Genomic DNA, 19,902 nt, shown 5'->3' with positions numbered 1-19,902 from the left:
CTCTGCTCAAAGCACAGAAAATCAAAAAGGTGGACAGTTCCCATGAGTCTGTCTGGGAATATGCAAATTCCTTTCTGTACACACCTCAGCTCATTAGGAGGCATTGCGGCTGCTGGGCAAGGGGAACGGGAAGCGTGCATCAGGCTTTAGGTGAAGTGGCACTGTAGGACTTTTGTCCCCCAGCGATTTTACGCTTTCCACACCATCCTTCCAATCGTTAGGCTGTGAGCCACCACTGTGCTCTGCACATAGCCATGCACTTTAAGTCCCTTTTTCGCACGTACTTTCATTAAACCTGAATATAGAAGTATATATCTGTCTAGGCTAGAGGCACATGAAACAGGACTGGCGTGCCGCTTCAAGTGTACCTGAGAGGAATCTGACTCAGGATTGGCCACCCTCTCAGGGCACCGACTCAGGATTGGCCAACCTCTATGGGGCACCTCTAACGGGCACAAATAATGGGCAAGCCCTATGAAAAGCACAGCGTGAGTCTAGGTGCCACCTTGAAAAAGGAGGGCGACGTCTGGCCTCTGACAGCAGGAATATTAAGAGAGGAGAAAACATACTGCCTGCTATCGTGAAATTCCAAGATAGTCACGAAAAGCAATCTCATGCACTGTACAAGCTCTTTCCCATGATGCACCTCTCCTGCACTCTGTCTATGCAAATGAGCAAGCAGAGAGTTCAGGAATAAAACACCTAAGCTCATGTCCCCAAAAAACAGCAGCAGACAACTGGCAGATATTCCCCAATTTCTAATGCTTTTCTTTTAAACACACGATAAACAGCCTCACCTGTGGTAAGGCTTAAAAAAATTGAATAACCTCGTAAATGTTCCTCTCCACGGAAATCTTTAGTAAAAGGCGAAAGATTTTTTCGTTTTGAAGAGAAACCAGAGTAAGTTAGAATATGGCTCTCTGGGGGTAAGTGGCACCACATCAAAGACCCCGTCATTGCGAGGGTGAGGACCTGAGAGGTATTTTTAGGCTCTAAGAAAGAGGACAAGAACCAGGCCAGTGAGGGAAGCAGGCCCAATTTTCAGAGTCTCTGCTCAAAGCACAGAAAATCAAAAAGGTGGACAGTTCCCATGCGTCTGTCTGGAAATATGCAAATTCTTTTCTGTACACACCTCAGCTCATTAGGAGACGTTGCGGCTGCTGGGCAAGGGGAACGGGAAGCGTGCATCAGGCTTTAGGTGAAGTGACACTGTAGGACTTTTGTCCCCCAGCGATTTTACGCTTTCCACACCATCCTTCCAATCGATAGGCTGTGAGCCACCACTGTGCTCTGCACATAGCCATGCACTTTAAGTCCCTTTTTCGCACGTACTTTCATTAAACCTGAATATAGAAGTATATATCTGTCTAGGCTAGAGGCACATGAAACAGGACTGGCGTGCCGCTTCAAGTGTACCTGAGAGGAATCTGACTCAGGATTGGCCACCCTCTCAGGGCACCGACTCAGGATTGGCCAACCTCTATGGGGCACCTCTAACGGGCACAAATAATGGGCAAGCCCTATGAAAAGCACAGCGTGAGTCTAGGTGCCACCTTGAAAAAGGAGGGTGACGTCTGGCCTCTGACAGCAGGAATATTAAGAGAGGAGAAAACATACTGCCTGCTATCGTAAAATTCCAAGATAGTCACGAAAAGCAATCTCATGCACTGCACAAGCTCTTTCCCATGATGCACCTCTCCTGCACTCCGTCTATGCAAATGAGCAAGCAGAAAGTTCAGGAATAAAACACCTAAGCTCATGTCCCCAAAAAACAGCAGCAGACAACTCGCAGATATTCCCCAATTTCTAATGCTTTTCTTTTAAACTCACGATAAACAGCCTCACCTGTGGTAAGGCTTAAAAAAATTGAATAAACTCGTAAATGTTCCTCTCCACGGAAATCTTTAGTAAAAGGCGAAAGATTTTTTCGTTTTGAAGAGAAACCAGAGTAAGTTAGAATTTGGCTCTCTGGGGGTAAGTGGCACCACATCAAAGACCCCGTCATTGCGATGGTGAGGACCTGAGAGGTATTTTCAGGCTCTAAGAAAGAGGACAAGAACCAGGCCGGTGAGGGAAGCAGGCCCAAATTTCAGAGTCTCTGCTCAAAGCAGAGAAAATCAAAAAGGTGGACAGTTCCCATGCGTCTGTCTGGGAATATGCAAATTCTTTTCTGTACACACCTCAGCTCATTAGGAGGCGTTGCGGCTGCTGGGCAAGGGGAACGGGAAGCGTGCATCAGGCTTTAGGTGAAGTGACACTGTAGGACTTTTGTCCCCCAGCGATTTTACGCTTTCCACACCATCCTTCCAATCGATAGGCTGTGAGCCACCACTGTGCTCTGCACATAGCCATGCACTTTAAGTCCCTTTTTCGCACGTACATTCATTAAACCTGAATATAGAAGTATATATCTGTCTAGGCTAGAGGCACATGAAACAGGACTGGCGTGCCGCTTCAAGTGTACCTGAGAGGAGTCTGACTCAGGATTGGCCACCCTCTCAGGGCACCGACTCAGGATTGGCCAACCTCTATGGGGCACCTCTAACGGGCACAAATAATGGGCAAGCCCTATGAAAAGCACAGCGTGAGTCTAGGTGCCACCTTGAAAAAGGAGGGTGACGTCTGGCCTCTGACAGCAGGAATATTAAGAGCGGAGAAAACATACTGCCTGCTATCGTGAAATTTCAAGATAGTCACGAAAAGCAATCTCATGCACTGCACAAGCTCTTTCCCATGATGCACCTCTCCTGCACTCTGTCTATGCAAATGAGCAAGCAGAGAGTTCAGGAATAAAACACCTAAGCTCATGTCCCCAAAAAACAGCAGCAGACAACTCGCAGATATTCCCCAATTTCTAATGCTTTTCTTTTAAACACACGATAAACAGCCTCACCTGTGGTAAGGCTTAAAAAAATTGAATAAACTCGTAAATGTTCCTTTCCACGGAAATCTTTAGTAAAAGGCGAAAGATTTTTTCGTTTTGAAGAGAAACCAGAGTAAGTTAGAATATGGCTCTCTGGGGGTAAGTGGCACCACATCAAAGACCCCGTCCCTGCGAGGGTGAGGACCTGAGAGGTATTTTCAAAATCTAAGAAAGAGGACAAGAACCAGGCCGGTGAGGGAAGCAGGCCCAAATTTCAGAGTCTCTGCTCAAAGCACAGAAAATCAAAAAGGTGGACAGTTCCCATGCGTCTGTCTGGGAATATGCAAATTCTTTTCTGTACACACCTCAGCTCATTAGGAGGCGTTGCGGCTGCTGGGCAAGGGGAACGGGAAGCGTGCATCAGGCTTTAGGTGAAGTGACACTGTAGGACTTTTGTCCCCCAGCGATTTTACGCTTTCCACACCATCCTTCCAATCGATAGGCTGTGAGCCACCACTGTGCTCTGCACATAGCCATGCACTTTAAGTCCCTTTTTCGCACGTACTTTCATTAAACCTGAATATAGAAGTATATATCTGTCTGGGCTAGAGGCACATGAAACAGGACTGGCGTGCCGCTTCAAGTGTACCTGAGAGGAGTCTGACTCAGGATTGGCCACCCTCTCAGGGCACCGACTCAGTATTGGCCAACCTCTATGGGGCACCTCTAACGGGCACAAATAATGGGCAAGCCCTATGAAAAGCACAGCGTGAGTCTAGGTGCCACCTTGAAAAAGCAGGGTGACGTCTGGCCTCTGACAGCAGGAATATTAAGAGCGGAGAAAACATACTGCCTGCTATCGTGAAATTTCAAGATAGTCACGAAAAGCAATCTCATGCACTGCACAAGCTCTTTCCCATGATGCACCTCTCCTGCACTCTGTCTATGCAAATGAGCAAGCAGAGAGTTCAGGAATAAAACACCTAAGCTCATGTCCCCAAAAAACAGCAGCAGACAACTCGCAGATATTCCCCAATTTCTAATGCTTTTCTTTTAAACACACGATAAACAGCCTCACCTGTGGTAAGGCTTAAAAAAATTGAATAAACTCGTAAATGTTCCTTTCCACAGAAATCTTTAGTAAAAGGCGAAAGATTTTTTCGTTTTGAAGAGAAACCAGAGTAAGATAGAATATGGCTCTCTGGGGGTAAGTGGCACCACATCAAAGACCCCGTCATTGCGAGGGTGAGGACCTGAGAGGTATTTTCAAAATCTAAGAAAGAGGACAAGGACCAGGCCGGTGAGGGAAGCAGGCCCAAATTTCAGAGTCTCTGCTCAAAGCACAGAAAATCAAAAAGGTGGACAGTTCCCATGCGTCTGTCTGGGAATATGCAAATTCTTTTCTGTACACACCTCAGCTCATTAGGAGGCGTTGCGGCTGCTGGGCAAGGGGAACGGGAAGCGTGCATCAGGCTTTAGGTGAAGTGGCACTGTAGGACTTTTGTCCCCCAGCGATTTTACGCTTTCCACACCATCCTTCCAATCGTTAGGCTGTGAGCCACCACTGTGCTCTGCACATAGCCATGCACTTTAAGTCCCTTTTTCGCACGTACTTTCATTAAACCTGAATATAGAAGTATATATCTGTCTAGGCTAGAGGCACATGAAACAGGACTGGCGTGCCGCTTCAAGTGTACCTGAGAGGAATCTGACTCAGGATTGGCCACCCTCTCAGGGCACCGACTCAGGATTGGCCAACCTCTATGGGGCACCTCTAACATGCACAAATAACGGGCAAGCCCTATGAAAAGCACAGCGTGAGTCTAGGTGCCACCTTGAAAAAGGAGGGTGACGTCTGGCCTCTGACAGCAGGAATATTAAGAGAGGAGAAAACATACTGCCTGCTATCGTGAAATTCCAAGATAGTCACGAAAAGCAATCTCATGCACTGCACAAGCTCTTTCCCATGATGCACCTCTCCTGCACTCTGTCTATGCAAATGAGCAAGCAGAGAGTTCAGGAATAAAACACCTAAGCTCATGTCCCCAAAAAACAGCAGCAGACAACTCGCAGATATATTCACCAATTTCTAATGCTTTTCTTTTAAACACACGATAAACAGCCTCACCTGTGGTAAGGCTTAAAAAAATTGAATAAACTCGTAAATGTTCCTCTCCACGGAAATCTTTAGTAAAAGGCGAAAGATTTTTTCGTTTTGAAGAGAAACCAGAGTAAGTTAGAATATGGCTCTCTGGGGGTAAGTGGCACCACATCAAAGACCCCGTCATTGCGAGGGTGAGGACCTGAGAGGTATTTTTAGGCTCTAAGAAAGAGGACAAGAACCAGGCCAGTGAGGGAAGCAGGCCCAATTTTCAGAGTCTCTGCTCAAAGCACAGAAAATCAAAAAGGTGGACAGTTCCCATGCGTCTGTCTGGAAATATGCAAATTCTTTTCTGTACACACCTCAGCTCATTAGGAGACGTTGCGGCTGCTGGGCAAGGGGAACGGGAAGCGTGCATCAGGCTTTAGGTGAAGTGACACTGTAGGACTTTTGTCCCCCAGCGATTTTACGCTTTCCACACCATCCTTCCAATTGATAGGCTGTGAGCCACCACTGTGCTCTGCACATAGCCATGCACTTTAAGTCCCTTTTTCGCATGTACTTTCATTAAACCTGAATATAGAAGTATATATCTGTCTAGGCTAGAGGCACATGAAACAGGACTGGCGTGCCGCTTCAAGTGTACCTGAGAGGAATCTGACTCAGGATTGGCCACCCTCTCAGGGCACCGACTCAGGATTGGCCAACCTCTATGGGGCAACTCTAACGGGCACAAATAATGGGCAAGCCCTATGAAAAGCACAGCGTGAGTCTAGGTGCCACCTTGAAAAAGGAGGGCGACGTCTGGCCTCTGACAGCAGGAATATTAAGAGAGGAGAAAACATACTGCCTGCTATCGTGAAATTCCAAGATAGTCACGAAAAGCAATCTCATGCACTGTACAAGCTCTTTCCCATGATGCACCTCTCCTGCACTCTGTCTATGCAAATGAGCAAGCAGAGAGTTCAGGAATAAAACCCCTAAGCTCATGTCCCCAAAAAACAGCAGCAGACAACTGGCAGATATTCCCCAATTTCTAATGCTTTTCTTTTAAACACACGATAAACAGCCTCACCTGTGGTAAGGCTTAAAAAAATTGAATAACCTCGTAAATGTTCCTCTCCACGGAAATCTTTAGTAAAAGGCGAAAGATTTTTTCGTTTTGAAGAGAAACCAGAGTAAGATAGAATATGGCTCTCTGGGGGTAAGTGGCACCACATCAAAGACCCCGTCATTGCGAGGGTGAGGACCTGAGAGGTATTTTCAAAATCTAAGAAAGAGGACAAGGACCAGGCCGGTGAGGGAAGCAGGCCCAAATTTCAGAGTCTCTGCTCAAAGCACAGAAAATCAAAAAGGTGGACAGTTCCCATGAGTCTGTCTGGGAATATGCAAATTCCTTTCTGTACACACCTCAGCTCATTAGGAGGCATTGCGGCTGCTGGGCAAGGGGAACGGGAAGCGTGCATCAGGCTTTAGGTGAAGTGGCACTGTAGGACTTTTGTCCCCCAGCGATTTTACGCTTTCCACACCATCCTTCCAATCGTTAGGCTGTGAGCCACCACTGTGCTCTGCACATAGCCATGCACTTTAAGTCCCTTTTTCGCACGTACTTTCATTAAACCTGAATATAGAAGTATATATCTGTCTAGGCTAGAGGCACATGAAACAGGACTGGCGTGCCGCTTCAAGTGTACCTGAGAGGAATCTGACTCAGGATTGGCCACCCTCTCAGGGCACCGACTCAGGATTGGCCAACCTCTATGGGGCACCTCTAACGGGCACAAATAATGGGCAAGCCCTATGAAAAGCACAGCGTGAGTCTAGGTGCCACCTTGAAAAAGGAGGGCGACGTCTGGCCTCTGACAGCAGGAATATTAAGAGAGGAGAAAACATACTGCCTGCTATCGTGAAATTCCAAGATAGTCACGAAAAGCAATCTCATGCACTGTACAAGCTCTTTCCCATGATGCACCTCTCCTGCACTCTGTCTATGCAAATGAGCAAGCAGAGAGTTCAGGAATAAAACACCTAAGCTCATGTCCCCAAAAAACAGCAGCAGACAACTGGCAGATATTCCCCAATTTCTAATGCTTTTCTTTTAAACACACGATAAACAGCCTCACCTGTGGTAAGGCTTAAAAAAATTGAATAACCTCGTAAATGTTCCTCTCCACGGAAATCTTTAGTAAAAGGCGAAAGATTTTTTCGTTTTGAAGAGAAACCAGAGTAAGTTAGAATATGGCTCTCTGGGGGTAAGTGGCACCACATCAAAGACCCCGTCATTGCGATGGTGAGGACCTGAGAGGTATTTTTAGGCTCTAAGAAAGAGGACAAGAACCAGGCCAGTGAGGGAAGCAGGCCCAATTTTCAGAGTCTCTGCTCAAAGCACAGAAAATCAAAAAGGTGGACAGTTCCCATGCGTCTGTCTGGAAATATGCAAATTCTTTTCTGTACACACCTCAGCTCATTAGGAGACGTTGCGGCTGCTGGGCAAGGGGAACGGGAAGCGTGCATCAGGCTTTAGGTGAAGTGACACTGTAGGACTTTTGTCCCCCAGCGATTTTACGCTTTCCACACCATCCTTCCAATCGATAGGCTGTGAGCCACCACTGTGCTCTGCACATAGCCATGCACTTTAAGTCCCTTTTTCGCACGTACTTTCATTAAACCTGAATATAGAAGTATATATCTGTCTAGGCTAGAGGCACATGAAACAGGACTGGCGTGCCGCTTCAAGTGTACCTGAGAGGAATCTGACTCAGGATTGGCCACCCTCTCAGGGCACCGACTCAGGATTGGCCAACCTCTATGGGGCACCTCTAACGGGCACAAATAATGGGCAAGCCCTATGAAAAGCACAGCGTGAGTCTAGGTGCCACCTTGAAAAAGGAGGGTGACGTCTGGCCTCTGACAGCAGGAATATTAAGAGAGGAGAAAACATACTGCCTGCTATCGTAAAATTCCAAGATAGTCACGAAAAGCAATCTCATGCACTGCACAAGCTCTTTCCCATGATGCACCTCTCCTGCACTCCGTCTATGCAAATGAGCAAGCAGAAAGTTCAGGAATAAAACACCTAAGCTCATGTCCCCAAAAAACAGCAGCAGACAACTCGCAGATATTCCCCAATTTCTAATGCTTTTCTTTTAAACTCACGATAAACAGCCTCACCTGTGGTAAGGCTTAAAAAAATTGAATAAACTCGTAAATGTTCCTCTCCACGGAAATCTTTAGTAAAAGGCGAAAGATTTTTTCGTTTTGAAGAGAAACCAGAGTAAGTTAGAATTTGGCTCTCTGGGGGTAAGTGGCACCACATCAAAGACCCCGTCATTGCGATGGTGAGGACCTGAGAGGTATTTTCAGGCTCTAAGAAAGAGGACAAGAACCAGGCCGGTGAGGGAAGCAGGCCCAAATTTCAGAGTCTCTGCTCAAAGCAGAGAAAATCAAAAAGGTGGACAGTTCCCATGCGTCTGTCTGGGAATATGCAAATTCTTTTCTGTACACACCTCAGCTCATTAGGAGGCGTTGCGGCTGCTGGGCAAGGGGAACGGGAAGCGTGCATCAGGCTTTAGGTGAAGTGACACTGTAGGACTTTTGTCCCCCAGCGATTTTACGCTTTCCACACCATCCTTCCAATCGATAGGCTGTGAGCCACCACTGTGCTCTGCACATAGCCATGCACTTTAAGTCCCTTTTTCGCACGTACATTCATTAAACCTGAATATAGAAGTATATATCTGTCTAGGCTAGAGGCACATGAAACAGGACTGGCGTGCCGCTTCAAGTGTACCTGAGAGGAGTCTGACTCAGGATTGGCCACCCTCTCAGGGCACCGACTCAGGATTGGCCAACCTCTATGGGGCACCTCTAACGGGCACAAATAATGGGCAAGCCCTATGAAAAGCACAGCGTGAGTCTAGGTGCCACCTTGAAAAAGGAGGGTGACGTCTGGCCTCTGACAGCAGGAATATTAAGAGCGGAGAAAACATACTGCCTGCTATCGTGAAATTTCAAGATAGTCACGAAAAGCAATCTCATGCACTGCACAAGCTCTTTCCCATGATGCACCTCTCCTGCACTCTGTCTATGCAAATGAGCAAGCAGAGAGTTCAGGAATAAAACACCTAAGCTCATGTCCCCAAAAAACAGCAGCAGACAAACAGCCTCACCTGTGGTAAGGCTTAAAAAAATTGAATAAACTCGTAAATGTTCCTTTCCACGGAAATCTTTAGTAAAAGGCGAAAGATTTTTTCGTTTTGAAGAGAAACCAGAGTAAGTTAGAATATGGCTCTCTGGGGGTAAGTGGCACCACATCAAAGACCCCGTCATTGCGAGGGTGAGGACCTGAGAGGTATTTTCAAAATCTAAGAAAGAGGACAAGAACCAGGCCGGTGAGGGAAGCAGGCCCAAATTTCAGAGTCTCTGCTCAAAGCACAGAAAATCAAAAAGGTGGACAGTTCCCATGCGTCTGTCTGGGAATATGCAAATTCTTTTCTGTACACACCTCAGCTCATTAGGAGGCGTTGCGGCTGCTGGGCAAGGGGAACGGGAAGCGTGCATCAGGCTTTAGGTGAAGTGACACTGTAGGACTTTTGTCCCCCAGCGATTTTACGCTTTCCACACCATCCTTCCAATCGATAGGCTGTGAGCCACCACTGTGCTCTGCACATAGCCATGCACTTTAAGTCCCTTTTTCGCACGTACTTTCATTAAACCTGAATATAGAAGTATATATCTGTCTGGGCTAGAGGCACATGAAACAGGACTGGCGTGCCGCTTCAAGTGTACCTGAGAGGAGTCTGACTCAGGATTGGCCACCCTCTCAGGGCACCGACTCAGTATTGGCCAACCTCTATGGGGCACCTCTAACGGGCACAAATAATGGGCAAGCCCTATGAAAAGCACAGCGTGAGTCTAGGTGCCACCTTGAAAAAGCAGGGTGACGTCTGGCCTCTGACAGCAGGAATATTAAGAGCGGAGAAAACATACTGCCTGCTATCGTGAAATTTCAAGATAGTCACGAAAAGCAATCTCATGCACTGCACAAGCTCTTTCCCATGATGCACCTCTCCTGCACTCTGTCTATGCAAATGAGCAAGCAGAGAGTTCAGGAATAAAACACCTAAGCTCATGTCCCCAAAAAACAGCAGCAGACAACTCGCAGATATTCCCCAATTTCTAATGCTTTTCTTTTAAACACACGATAAACAGCCTCACCTGTGGTAAGGCTTAAAAAAATTGAATAAACTCGTAAATGTTCCTTTCCACAGAAATCTTTAGTAAAAGGCGAAAGATTTTTTCGTTTTGAAGAGAAACCAGAGTAAGATAGAATATGGCTCTCTGGGGGTAAGTGGCACCACATCAAAGACCCCGTCATTGCGAGGGTGAGGACCTGAGAGGTATTTTCAAAATCTAAGAAAGAGGACAAGGACCAGGCCGGTGAGGGAAGCAGGCCCAAATTTCAGAGTCTCTGCTCAAAGCACAGAAAATCAAAAAGGTGGACAGTTCCCATGCGTCTGTCTGGGAATATGCAAATTCTTTTCTGTACACACCTCAGCTCATTAGGAGGCGTTGCGGCTGCTGGGCAAGGGGAACGGGAAGCGTGCATCAGGCTTTAGGTGAAGTGGCACTGTAGGACTTTTGTCCCCCAGCGATTTTACGCTTTCCACACCATCCTTCCAATCGTTAGGCTGTGAGCCACCACTGTGCTCTGCACATAGCCATGCACTTTAAGTCCCTTTTTCGCACGTACTTTCATTAAACCTGAATATAGAAGTATATATCTGTCTAGGCTAGAGGCACATGAAACAGGACTGGCGTGCCGCTTCAAGTGTACCTGAGAGGAATCTGACTCAGGATTGGCCACCCTCTCAGGGCACCGACTCAGGATTGGCCAACCTCTATGGGGCACCTCTAACATGCACAAATAACGGGCAAGCCCTATGAAAAGCACAGCGTGAGTCTAGGTGCCACCTTGAAAAAGGAGGGTGACGTCTGGCCTCTGACAGCAGGAATATTAAGAGAGGAGAAAACATACTGCCTGCTATCGTGAAATTCCAAGATAGTCACGAAAAGCAATCTCATGCACTGCACAAGCTCTTTCCCATGATGCACCTCTCCTGCACTCTGTCGATGCAAATGAGCAAGCAGAGAGTTCAGGAATAAAACACCTAAGCTCATGTCCCCAAAAAACAGCAGCAGACAACTCGCAGATATATTCACCAATTTCTAATGCTTTTCTTTTAAACACACGATAAACAGCCTCACCTGTGGTAAGGCTTAAAAAAATTGAATAAACTCGTAAATGTTCCTCTCCACGGAAATCTTTAGTAAAAGGCGAAAGATTTTTTCGTTTTGAAGAGAAACCAGAGTAAGTTAGAATATGGCTCTCTGGGGGTAAGTGGCACCACATCAAAGACCCCGTCATTGCGAGGGTGAGGACCTGAGAGGTATTTTTAGGCTCTAAGAAAGAGGACAAGAACCAGGCCAGTGAGGGAAGCAGGCCCAATTTTCAGAGTCTCTGCTCAAAGCACAGAAAATCAAAAAGGTGGACAGTTCCCATGCGTCTGTCTGGAAATATGCAAATTCTTTTCTGTACACACCTCAGCTCATTAGGAGACGTTGCGGCTGCTGGGCAAGGGGAACGGGAAGCGTGCATCAGGCTTTAGGTGAAGTGACACTGTAGGACTTTTGTCCCCCAGCGATTTTACGCTTTCCACACCATCCTTCCAATTGATAGGCTGTGAGCCACCACTGTGCTCTGCACATAGCCATGCACTTTAAGTCCCTTTTTCGCATGTACTTTCATTAAACCTGAATATAGAAGTATATATCTGTCTAGGCTAGAGGCACATGAAACAGGACTGGCGTGCCGCTTCAAGTGTACCTGAGAGGAATCTGACTCAGGATTGGCCACCCTCTCAGGGCACCGACTCAGGATTGGCCAACCTCTATGGGGCAACTCTAACGGGCACAAATAATGGGCAAGCCCTATGAAAAGCACAGCGTGAGTCTAGGTGCCACCTTGAAAAAGGAGGGCGACGTCTGGCCTCTGACAGCAGGAATATTAAGAGAGGAGAAAACATACTGCCTGCTATCGTGAAATTCCAAGATAGTCACGAAAAGCAATCTCATGCACTGTACAAGCTCTTTCCCATGATGCACCTCTCCTGCACTCTGTCTATGCAAATGAGCAAGCAGAGAGTTCAGGAATAAAACACCTAAGCTCATGTCCCCAAAAAACAGCAGCAGACAACTGGCAGATATTCCCCAATTTCTAATGCTTTTCTTTTAAACACACGATAAACAGCCTCACCTGTGGTAAGGCTTAAAAAAATTGAATAACCTCGTAAATGTTCCTCTCCACGGAAATCTTTAGTAAAAGGCGAAAGATTTTTTCGTTTTGAAGAGAAACCAGAGTAAGATAGAATATGGCTCTCTGGGGGTAAGTGGCACCACATCAAAGACCCCGTCATTGCGAGGGTGAGGACCTGAGAGGTATTTTCAAAATCTAAGAAAGAGGACAAGGACCAGGCCGGTGAGGGAAGCAGGCCCAAATTTCAGAGTCTCTGCTCAAAGCACAGAAAATCAAAAAGGTGGACAGTTCCCATGAGTCTGTCTGGGAATATGCAAATTCCTTTCTGTACACACCTCAGCTCATTAGGAGGCATTGCGGCTGCTGGGCAAGGGGAACGGGAAGCGTGCATCAGGCTTTAGGTGAAGTGGCACTGTAGGACTTTTGTCCCCCAGCGATTTTACGCTTTCCACACCATCCTTCCAATCGTTAGGCTGTGAGCCACCACTGTGCTCTGCACATAGCCATGCACTTTAAGTCCCTTTTTCGCACGTACTTTCATTAAACCTGAATATAGAAGTATATATCTGTCTAGGCTAGAGGCACATGAAACAGGACTGGCGTGCCGCTTCAAGTGTACCTGAGAGGAATCTGACTCAGGATTGGCCACCCTCTCAGGGCACCGACTCAGGATTGGCCAACCTCTATGGGGCACCTCTAACGGGCACAAATAATGGGCAAGCCCTATGAAAAGCACAGCGTGAGTCTAGGTGCCACCTTGAAAAAGGAGGGCGACGTCTGGCCTCTGACAGCAGGAATATTAAGAGAGGAGAAAACATACTGCCTGCTATCGTGAAATTCCAAGATAGTCACGAAAAGCAATCTCATGCACTGTACAAGCTCTTTCCCATGATGCACCTCTCCTGCACTCTGTCTATGCAAATGAGCAAGCAGAGAGTTCAGGAATAAAACACCTAAGCTCATGTCCCCAAAAAACAGCAGCAGACAACTGGCAGATATTCCCCAATTTCTAATGCTTTTCTTTTAAACACACGATAAACAGCCTCACCTGTGGTAAGGCTTAAAAAAATTGAATAACCTCGTAAATGTTCCTCTCCACGGAAATCTTTAGTAAAAGGCGAAAGATTTTTTCGTTTTGAAGAGAAACCAGAGTAAGTTAGAATATGGCTCTCTGGGGGTAAGTGGCACCACATCAAAGACCCCGTCATTGCGAGGGTGAGGACCTGAGAGGTATTTTTAGGCTCTAAGAAAGAGGACAAGAACCAGGCCAGTGAGGGAAGCAGGCCCAATTTTCAGAGTCTCTGCTCAAAGCACAGAAAATCAAAAAGGTGGACAGTTCCCATGCGTCTGTCTGGAAATATGCAAATTCTTTTCTGTACACACCTCAGCTCATTAGGAGACGTTGCGGCTGCTGGGCAAGGGGAACGGGAAGCGTGCATCAGGCTTTAGGTGAAGTGACACTGTAGGACTTTTGTCCCCCAGCGATTTTACGCTTTCCACACCATCCTTCCAATCGATAGGCTGTGAGCCACCACTGTGCTCTGCACATAGCCATGCACTTTAAGTCCCTTTTTCGCACGTACTTTCATTAAACCTGAATATAGAAGTATATATCTGTCTAGGCTAGAGGCACATGAAACAGGACTGGCGTGCCGCTTCAAGTGTACCTGAGAGGAATCTGACTCAGGATTGGCCACCCTCTCAGGGCACCGACTCAGGATTGGCCAACCTCTATGGGGCACCTCTAACGGGCACAAATAATGGGCAAGCCCTATGAAAAGCACAGCGTGAGTCTAGGTGCTACCTTGAAAAAGGAGGGTGACGTCTGGCCTCTGACAGCAGGAATATTAAGAGAGGAGAAAACATACTGCCTGCTATCGTAAAATTCCAAGATAGTCACGAAAAGCAATCTCATGCACTGCACAAGCTCTTTCCCATGATGCACCTCTCCTGCACTCCGTCTATGCAAATGAGCAAGCAGAAAGTTCAGGAATAAAACACCTAAGCTCATGTCCCCAAAAAACAGCAGCAGACAACTCGCAGATATTCCCCAATTTCTAATGCTTTTCTTTTAAACTCACGATAAACAGCCTCACCTGTGGTAAGGCTTAAAAAAATTGAATAAACTCGTAAATGTTCCTCTCCACGGAAATCTTTAGTAAAAGGCGAAAGATTTTTTCGTTTTGAAGAGAAACCAGAGTAAGTTAGAATTTGGCTCTCTGGGGGTAAGTGGCACCACATCAAAGACCCCGTCATTGCGATGGTGAGGACCTGAGAGGTATTTTCAGGCTCTAAGAAAGAGGACAAGAACCAGGCCGGTGAGGGAAGCAGGCCCAAATTTCAGAGTCTCTGCTCAAAGCAGAGAAAATCAAAAAGGTGGACAGTTCCCATGCGTCTGTCTGGGAATATGCAAATTCTTTTCTGTACACACCTCAGCTCATTAGGAGGCGTTGCGGCTGCTGGGCAAGGGGAACGGGAAGCGTGCATCAGGCTTTAGGTGAAGTGACACTGTAGGACTTTTGTCCCCCAGCGATTTTACGCTTTCCACACCATCCTTCCAATCGATAGGCTGTGAGCCACCACTGTGCTCTGCACATAGCCATGCACTTTAAGTCCCTTTTTCGCACGTACATTCATTAAACCTGAATATAGAAGTATATATCTGTCTAGGCTAGAGGCACATGAAACAGGACTGGCGTGCCGCTTCAAGTGTACCTGAGAGGAGTCTGACTCAGGATTGGCCACCCTCTCAGGGCACCGACTCAGGATTGGCCAACCTCTATGGGGCACCTCTAACGGGCACAAATAATGGGCAAGCCCTATGAAAAGCACAGCGTGAGTCTAGGTGCCACCTTGAAAAAGGAGGGTGACGTCTGGCCTCTGACAGCAGGAATATTAAGAGCGGAGAAAACATACTGCCTGCTATCGTGAAATTTCAAGATAGTCACGAAAAGCAATCTCATGCACTGCACAAGCTCTTTCCCATGATGCACCTCTCCTGCACTCTGTCTATGCAAATGAGCAAGCAGAGAGTTCAGGAATAAAACACCTAAGCTCATGTCCCCAAAAAACAGCAGCAGACAACTCGCAGATATTCCCCAATTTCTAATGCTTTTCTTTTAAACACACGATAAACAGCCTCACCTGTGGTAAGGCTTAAAAAAATTGAATAAACTCGTAAATGTTCCTTTCCACGGAAATCTTTAGTAAAAGGCGAAAGATTTTTTCGTTTTGAAGAGAAACCAGAGTAAGTTAGAATATGGCTCTCTGGGGGTAAGTGGCACCACATCAAAGACCCCGTCATTGCGAGGGTGAGGACCTGAGAGGTATTTTCAAAATCTAAGAAAGAGGACAAGAACCAGGCCGGTGAGGGAAGCAGGCCCAAATTTCAGAGTCTCTGCTCAAAGCACAGAAAATCAAAAAGGTGGACAGTTCCCATGCGTCTGTCTGGGAATATGCAAATTCTTTTCTGTACACACCTCAGCTCATTAGGAGGCGTTGCGGCTGCTGGGCAAGGGGAACGGGAAGCGTGCATCAGGCTTTAGGTGAAGTGACACTGTAGGACTTTTGTCCCCCAGCGATTTTACGCTTTCCACACCATCCTTCCAATCGATAGGCTGTGAGCCACCACTGTGCTCTGCACATAGCCATGCACTTTAAGTCCCTTTTTCGCACGTACTTTCATTAAACCTGAATATAGAAGTATATATCTGTCTGGGCTAGAGGCACATGAAACAGGACTGGCGTGCCGCTTCAAGTGTACCTGAGAGGAATCTGACTCAGGATTGGCCACCCTCTCAGGGCACCGACTCAGGATTGGCCAACCTCTATGGGGCAACTCTAACGGGCACAAATAATGGGCAAGCCCTATGAAAAGCACAGCGTGAGTCTAGGTGCCACCTTGAAAAAGGAGGGCGACGTCTGGCCTCTGACAGCAGGAATATTAAGAGAGGAGAAAACATACTGCCTGCTATCGTGAAATTCCAAGATAGTCACGAAAAGCAATCTCATGCACTGTACAAGCTCTTTCCCATGATGCACCTCTCCTGCACTCTGTCTATGCAAATGAGCAAGCAGAGAGTTCAGGAATAAAACACCTAAGCTCATGTCCCCAAAAAACAGCAGCAGACAACTGGCAGATATTCCCCAATTTCTAATGCTTTTCTTTTAAACACACGATAAACAGCCTCACCTGTGGTAAGGCTTAAAAAAATTGAATAACCTCGTAAATGTTCCTCTCCACGGAAATCTTTAGTAAAAGGCGAAAGATTTTTTCGTTTTGAAGAGAAACCAGAGTAAGATAGAATATGGCTCTCTGGGGGTAAGTGGCACCACATCAAAGACCCCGTCATTGCGAGGGTGAGGACCTGAGAGGTATTTTCAAAATCTAAGAAAGAGGACAAGGACCAGGCCGGTGAGGGAAGCAGGCCCAAATTTCAGAGTCTCTGCTCAAAGCACAGAAAATCAAAAAGGTGGACAGTTCCCATGAGTCTGTCTGGGAATATGCAAATTCCTTTCTGTACACACCTCAGCTCATTAGGAGGCATTGCGGCTGCTGGGCAAGGGGAACGGGAAGCGTGCATCAGGCTTTAGGTGAAGTGGCACTGTAGGACTTTTGTCCCCCAGCGATTTTACGCTTTCCACACCATCCTTCCAATCGTTAGGCTGTGAGCCACCACTGTGCTCTGCACATAGCCATGCACTTTAAGTCCCTTTTTCGCACGTACTTTCATTAAACCTGAATATAGAAGTATATATCTGTCTAGGCTAGAGGCACATGAAACAGGACTGGCGTGCCGCTTCAAGTGTACCTGAGAGGAATCTGACTCAGGATTGGCCACCCTCTCAGGGCACCGACTCAGGATTGGCCAACCTCTATGGGGCACCTCTAACGGGCACAAATAATGGGCAAGCCCTATGAAAAGCACAGCGTGAGTCTAGGTGCCACCTTGAAAAATGAGGGCGACGTCTGGCCTCTGACAGCAGGAATATTAAGAGAGGAGAAAACATACTGCCTGCTATCGTGAAATTCCAAGATAGTCACGAAAAGCAATCTCATGCACTGTACAAGCTCTTTCCCATGATGCACCTCTCCTGCACTCTGTCTATGCAAATGAGCAAGCAGAGAGTTCAGGAATAAAACACCTAAGCTCATGTCCCCAAAAAACAGCAGCAGACAACTGGCAGATATTCCCCAATTTCTAATGCTTTTCTTTTAAACACACGATAAACAGCCTCACCTGTGGTAAGGCTTAAAAAAATTGAATAACCTCGTAAATGTTCCTCTCCACGGAAATCTTTAGTAAAAGGCGAAAGATTTTTTCGTTTTGAAGAGAAACCAGAGTAAGTTAGAATATGGCTCTCTGGGGGTAAGTGGCACCACATCAAAGACCCCGTCATTGCGAGGGTGAGGACCTGAGAGGTATTTTTAGGCTCTAAGAAAGAGGACAAGAACCAGGCCAGTGAGGGAAGCAGGCCCAATTTTCAGAGTCTCTGCTCAAAGCACAGAAAATCAAAAAGGTGGACAGTTCCCATGCGTCTGTCTGGAAATATGCAAATTCTTTTCTGTACACACCTCAGCTCATTAGGAGACGTTGCGGCTGCTGGGCAAGGGGAACGGGAAGCGTGCATCAGGCTTTAGGTGAAGTGACACTGTAGGACTTTTGTCCCCCAGCGATTTTACGCTTTCCACACCATCCTTCCAATCGATAGGCTGTGAGCCACCACTGTGCTCTGCACATAGCCATGCACTTTAAGTCCCTTTTTCGCACGTACTTTCATTAAACCTGAATATAGAAGTATATATCTGTCTAGGCTAGAGGCACATGAAACAGGACTGGCGTGCCGCTTCAAGTGTACCTGAGAGGAATCTGACTCAGGATTGGCCACCCTCTCAGGGCACCGACTCAGGATTGGCCAACCTCTATGGGGCACCTCTAACGGGCACAAATAATGGGCAAGCCCTATGAAAAGCACAGCGTGAGTCTAGGTGCCACCTTGAAAAAGGAGGGTGACGTCTGGCCTCTGACAGCAGGAATATTAAGAGAGGAGAAAACATACTGCCTGCTATCGTAAAATTCCAAGATAGTCACGAAAAGCAATCTCATGCACTGCACAAGCTCTTTCCCATGATGCACCTCTCCTGCACTCCGTCTATGCAAATGAGCAAGCAGAAAGTTCAGGAATAAAACACCTAAGCTCATGTCCCCAAAAAACAGCAGCAGACAACTCGCAGATATTCCCCAATTTCTAATGCTTTTCTTTTAAACTCACGATAAACAGCCTCACCTGTGGTAAGGCTTAAAAAAATTGAATAAACTCGTAAATGTTCCTCTCCACGGAAATCTTTAGTAAAAGGCGAAAGATTTTTTCGTTTTGAAGAGAAACCAGAGTAAGTTAGAATTTGGCTCTCTGGGGGTAAGTGGCACCACATCAAAGACCCCGTCATTGCGATGGTGAGGACCTGAGAGGTATTTTCAGGCTCTAAGAAAGAGGACAAGAACCAGGCCGGTGAGGGAAGCAGGCCCAAATTTCAGAGTCTCTGCTCAAAGCAGAGAAAATCAAAAAGGTGGACAGTTCCCATGCGTCTGTCTGGGAATATGCAAATTCTTTTCTGTACACACCTCAGCTCATTAGGAGGCGTTGCGGCTGCTGGGCAAGGGGAACGGGAAGCGTGCATCAGGCTTTAGGTGAAGTGACACTGTAGGACTTTTGTCCCCCAGCGATTTTACGCTTTCCACACCATCCTTCCAATCGATAGGCTGTGAGCCACCACTGTGCTCTGCACATAGCCATGCACTTTAAGTCCCTTTTTCGCACGTACATTCATTAAACCTGAATATAGAAGTATATATCTGTCTAGGCTAGAGGCACATGAAACAGGACTGGCGTGCCGCTTCAAGTGTACCTGAGAGGAGTCTGACTCAGGATTGGCCACCCTCTCAGGGCACCGACTCAGGATTGGCCAACCTCTATGGGGCACCTCTAACGGGCACAAATAATGGGCAAGCCCTATGAAAAGCACAGCGTGAGTCTAGGTGCCACCTTGAAAAAGGAGGGTGACGTCTGGCCTCTGACAGCAGGAATATTAAGAGCGGAGAAAACATACTGCCTGCTATCGTGAAATTTCAAGATAGTCACGAAAAGCAATCTCATGCACTGCACAAGCTCTTTCCCATGATGCACCTCTCCTGCACTCTGTCTATGCAAATGAGCAAGCAGAGAGTTCAGGAATAAAACACCTAAGCTCATGTCCCCAAAAAACAGCAGCAGACAACTCGCAGATATTCCCCAATTTCTAATGCTTTTCTTTTAAACACACGATAAACAGCCTCACCTGTGGTAAGGCTTAAAAAAATTGAATAAACTCGTAAATGTTCCTTTCCACGGAAATCTTTAGTAAAAGGCGAAAGATTTTTTCGTTTTGAAGAGAAACCAGAGTAAGTTAGAATATGGCTCTCTGGGGGTAAGTGGCACCACATCAAAGACCCCGTCATTGCGAGGGTGAGGACCTGAGAGGTATTTTCAAAATCTAAGAAAGAGGACAAGAACCAGGCCGGTGAGGGAAGCAGGCCCAAATTTCAGAGTCTCTGCTCAAAGCACAGAAAATCAAAACGGTGGACA

General features: G+C 46.8%; 19 non-coding genes across 19 annotated transcripts; all 19 read right to left on the bottom strand.

The window, feature by feature from the left end:
• Window positions 1-789: 789 nt before the first annotated feature.
• LOC144800636 (U5 spliceosomal RNA) lies at window positions 790-904 on the bottom strand. Its single transcript, XR_013604527.1, has one exon. It is a non-coding gene; the product is annotated as a U5 spliceosomal RNA (small nuclear RNA).
• Window positions 905-1,837: 933 nt separating this feature from the next.
• Window positions 1,838-1,952, bottom strand: LOC144801327 (U5 spliceosomal RNA). Its single transcript, XR_013605138.1, has one exon. It is a non-coding gene; the product is annotated as a U5 spliceosomal RNA (small nuclear RNA).
• Window positions 1,953-2,885: 933 nt separating this feature from the next.
• LOC144800551 (U5 spliceosomal RNA) lies at window positions 2,886-3,000 on the bottom strand. Its single transcript, XR_013604446.1, has one exon. It is a non-coding gene; the product is annotated as a U5 spliceosomal RNA (small nuclear RNA).
• Window positions 3,001-3,933: 933 nt separating this feature from the next.
• LOC144800891 (U5 spliceosomal RNA) lies at window positions 3,934-4,048 on the bottom strand. The gene has a single exon (XR_013604772.1). It is a non-coding gene; the product is annotated as a U5 spliceosomal RNA (small nuclear RNA).
• Window positions 4,049-4,983: 935 nt separating this feature from the next.
• On the bottom strand, window positions 4,984-5,098 carry LOC144801326 (U5 spliceosomal RNA). The gene has a single exon (XR_013605137.1). It is a non-coding gene; the product is annotated as a U5 spliceosomal RNA (small nuclear RNA).
• Window positions 5,099-6,031: 933 nt separating this feature from the next.
• Window positions 6,032-6,146, bottom strand: LOC144800635 (U5 spliceosomal RNA). Its single transcript, XR_013604526.1, has one exon. It is a non-coding gene; the product is annotated as a U5 spliceosomal RNA (small nuclear RNA).
• A 933-nt stretch (window positions 6,147-7,079) lies between these two features.
• Window positions 7,080-7,194, bottom strand: LOC144800634 (U5 spliceosomal RNA). The gene has a single exon (XR_013604525.1). It is a non-coding gene; the product is annotated as a U5 spliceosomal RNA (small nuclear RNA).
• A 933-nt stretch (window positions 7,195-8,127) lies between these two features.
• On the bottom strand, window positions 8,128-8,242 carry LOC144801325 (U5 spliceosomal RNA). The gene has a single exon (XR_013605136.1). It is a non-coding gene; the product is annotated as a U5 spliceosomal RNA (small nuclear RNA).
• An 883-nt stretch (window positions 8,243-9,125) lies between these two features.
• On the bottom strand, window positions 9,126-9,240 carry LOC144800550 (U5 spliceosomal RNA). Its single transcript, XR_013604445.1, has one exon. It is a non-coding gene; the product is annotated as a U5 spliceosomal RNA (small nuclear RNA).
• A 933-nt stretch (window positions 9,241-10,173) lies between these two features.
• On the bottom strand, window positions 10,174-10,288 carry LOC144800890 (U5 spliceosomal RNA). The gene has a single exon (XR_013604771.1). It is a non-coding gene; the product is annotated as a U5 spliceosomal RNA (small nuclear RNA).
• A 935-nt stretch (window positions 10,289-11,223) lies between these two features.
• On the bottom strand, window positions 11,224-11,338 carry LOC144801324 (U5 spliceosomal RNA). The gene has a single exon (XR_013605135.1). It is a non-coding gene; the product is annotated as a U5 spliceosomal RNA (small nuclear RNA).
• A 933-nt stretch (window positions 11,339-12,271) lies between these two features.
• Window positions 12,272-12,386, bottom strand: LOC144800632 (U5 spliceosomal RNA). The gene has a single exon (XR_013604523.1). It is a non-coding gene; the product is annotated as a U5 spliceosomal RNA (small nuclear RNA).
• Window positions 12,387-13,319: 933 nt separating this feature from the next.
• Window positions 13,320-13,434, bottom strand: LOC144800630 (U5 spliceosomal RNA). Its single transcript, XR_013604522.1, has one exon. It is a non-coding gene; the product is annotated as a U5 spliceosomal RNA (small nuclear RNA).
• Window positions 13,435-14,367: 933 nt separating this feature from the next.
• Window positions 14,368-14,482, bottom strand: LOC144801323 (U5 spliceosomal RNA). The gene has a single exon (XR_013605134.1). It is a non-coding gene; the product is annotated as a U5 spliceosomal RNA (small nuclear RNA).
• Window positions 14,483-15,415: 933 nt separating this feature from the next.
• Window positions 15,416-15,530, bottom strand: LOC144800549 (U5 spliceosomal RNA). Its single transcript, XR_013604444.1, has one exon. It is a non-coding gene; the product is annotated as a U5 spliceosomal RNA (small nuclear RNA).
• Window positions 15,531-16,463: 933 nt separating this feature from the next.
• Window positions 16,464-16,578, bottom strand: LOC144800629 (U5 spliceosomal RNA). Its single transcript, XR_013604521.1, has one exon. It is a non-coding gene; the product is annotated as a U5 spliceosomal RNA (small nuclear RNA).
• Window positions 16,579-17,511: 933 nt separating this feature from the next.
• Window positions 17,512-17,626, bottom strand: LOC144800628 (U5 spliceosomal RNA). The gene has a single exon (XR_013604520.1). It is a non-coding gene; the product is annotated as a U5 spliceosomal RNA (small nuclear RNA).
• A 933-nt stretch (window positions 17,627-18,559) lies between these two features.
• LOC144801312 (U5 spliceosomal RNA) lies at window positions 18,560-18,674 on the bottom strand. The gene has a single exon (XR_013605133.1). It is a non-coding gene; the product is annotated as a U5 spliceosomal RNA (small nuclear RNA).
• Window positions 18,675-19,607: 933 nt separating this feature from the next.
• On the bottom strand, window positions 19,608-19,722 carry LOC144800548 (U5 spliceosomal RNA). Its single transcript, XR_013604443.1, has one exon. It is a non-coding gene; the product is annotated as a U5 spliceosomal RNA (small nuclear RNA).
• Between the last annotated feature and the right edge of the window lie 180 nt (window positions 19,723-19,902).

Source organism: Lissotriton helveticus, chromosome 12 (genome assembly GCF_964261635.1).
Source record: "Lissotriton helveticus chromosome 12, aLisHel1.1, whole genome shotgun sequence".
In the NCBI taxonomy this organism is placed as follows: Eukaryota; Metazoa; Chordata; class Amphibia; order Caudata; family Salamandridae; genus Lissotriton; species Lissotriton helveticus.
This window is presented reverse-complemented; position numbering and strand designations above follow the sequence as displayed.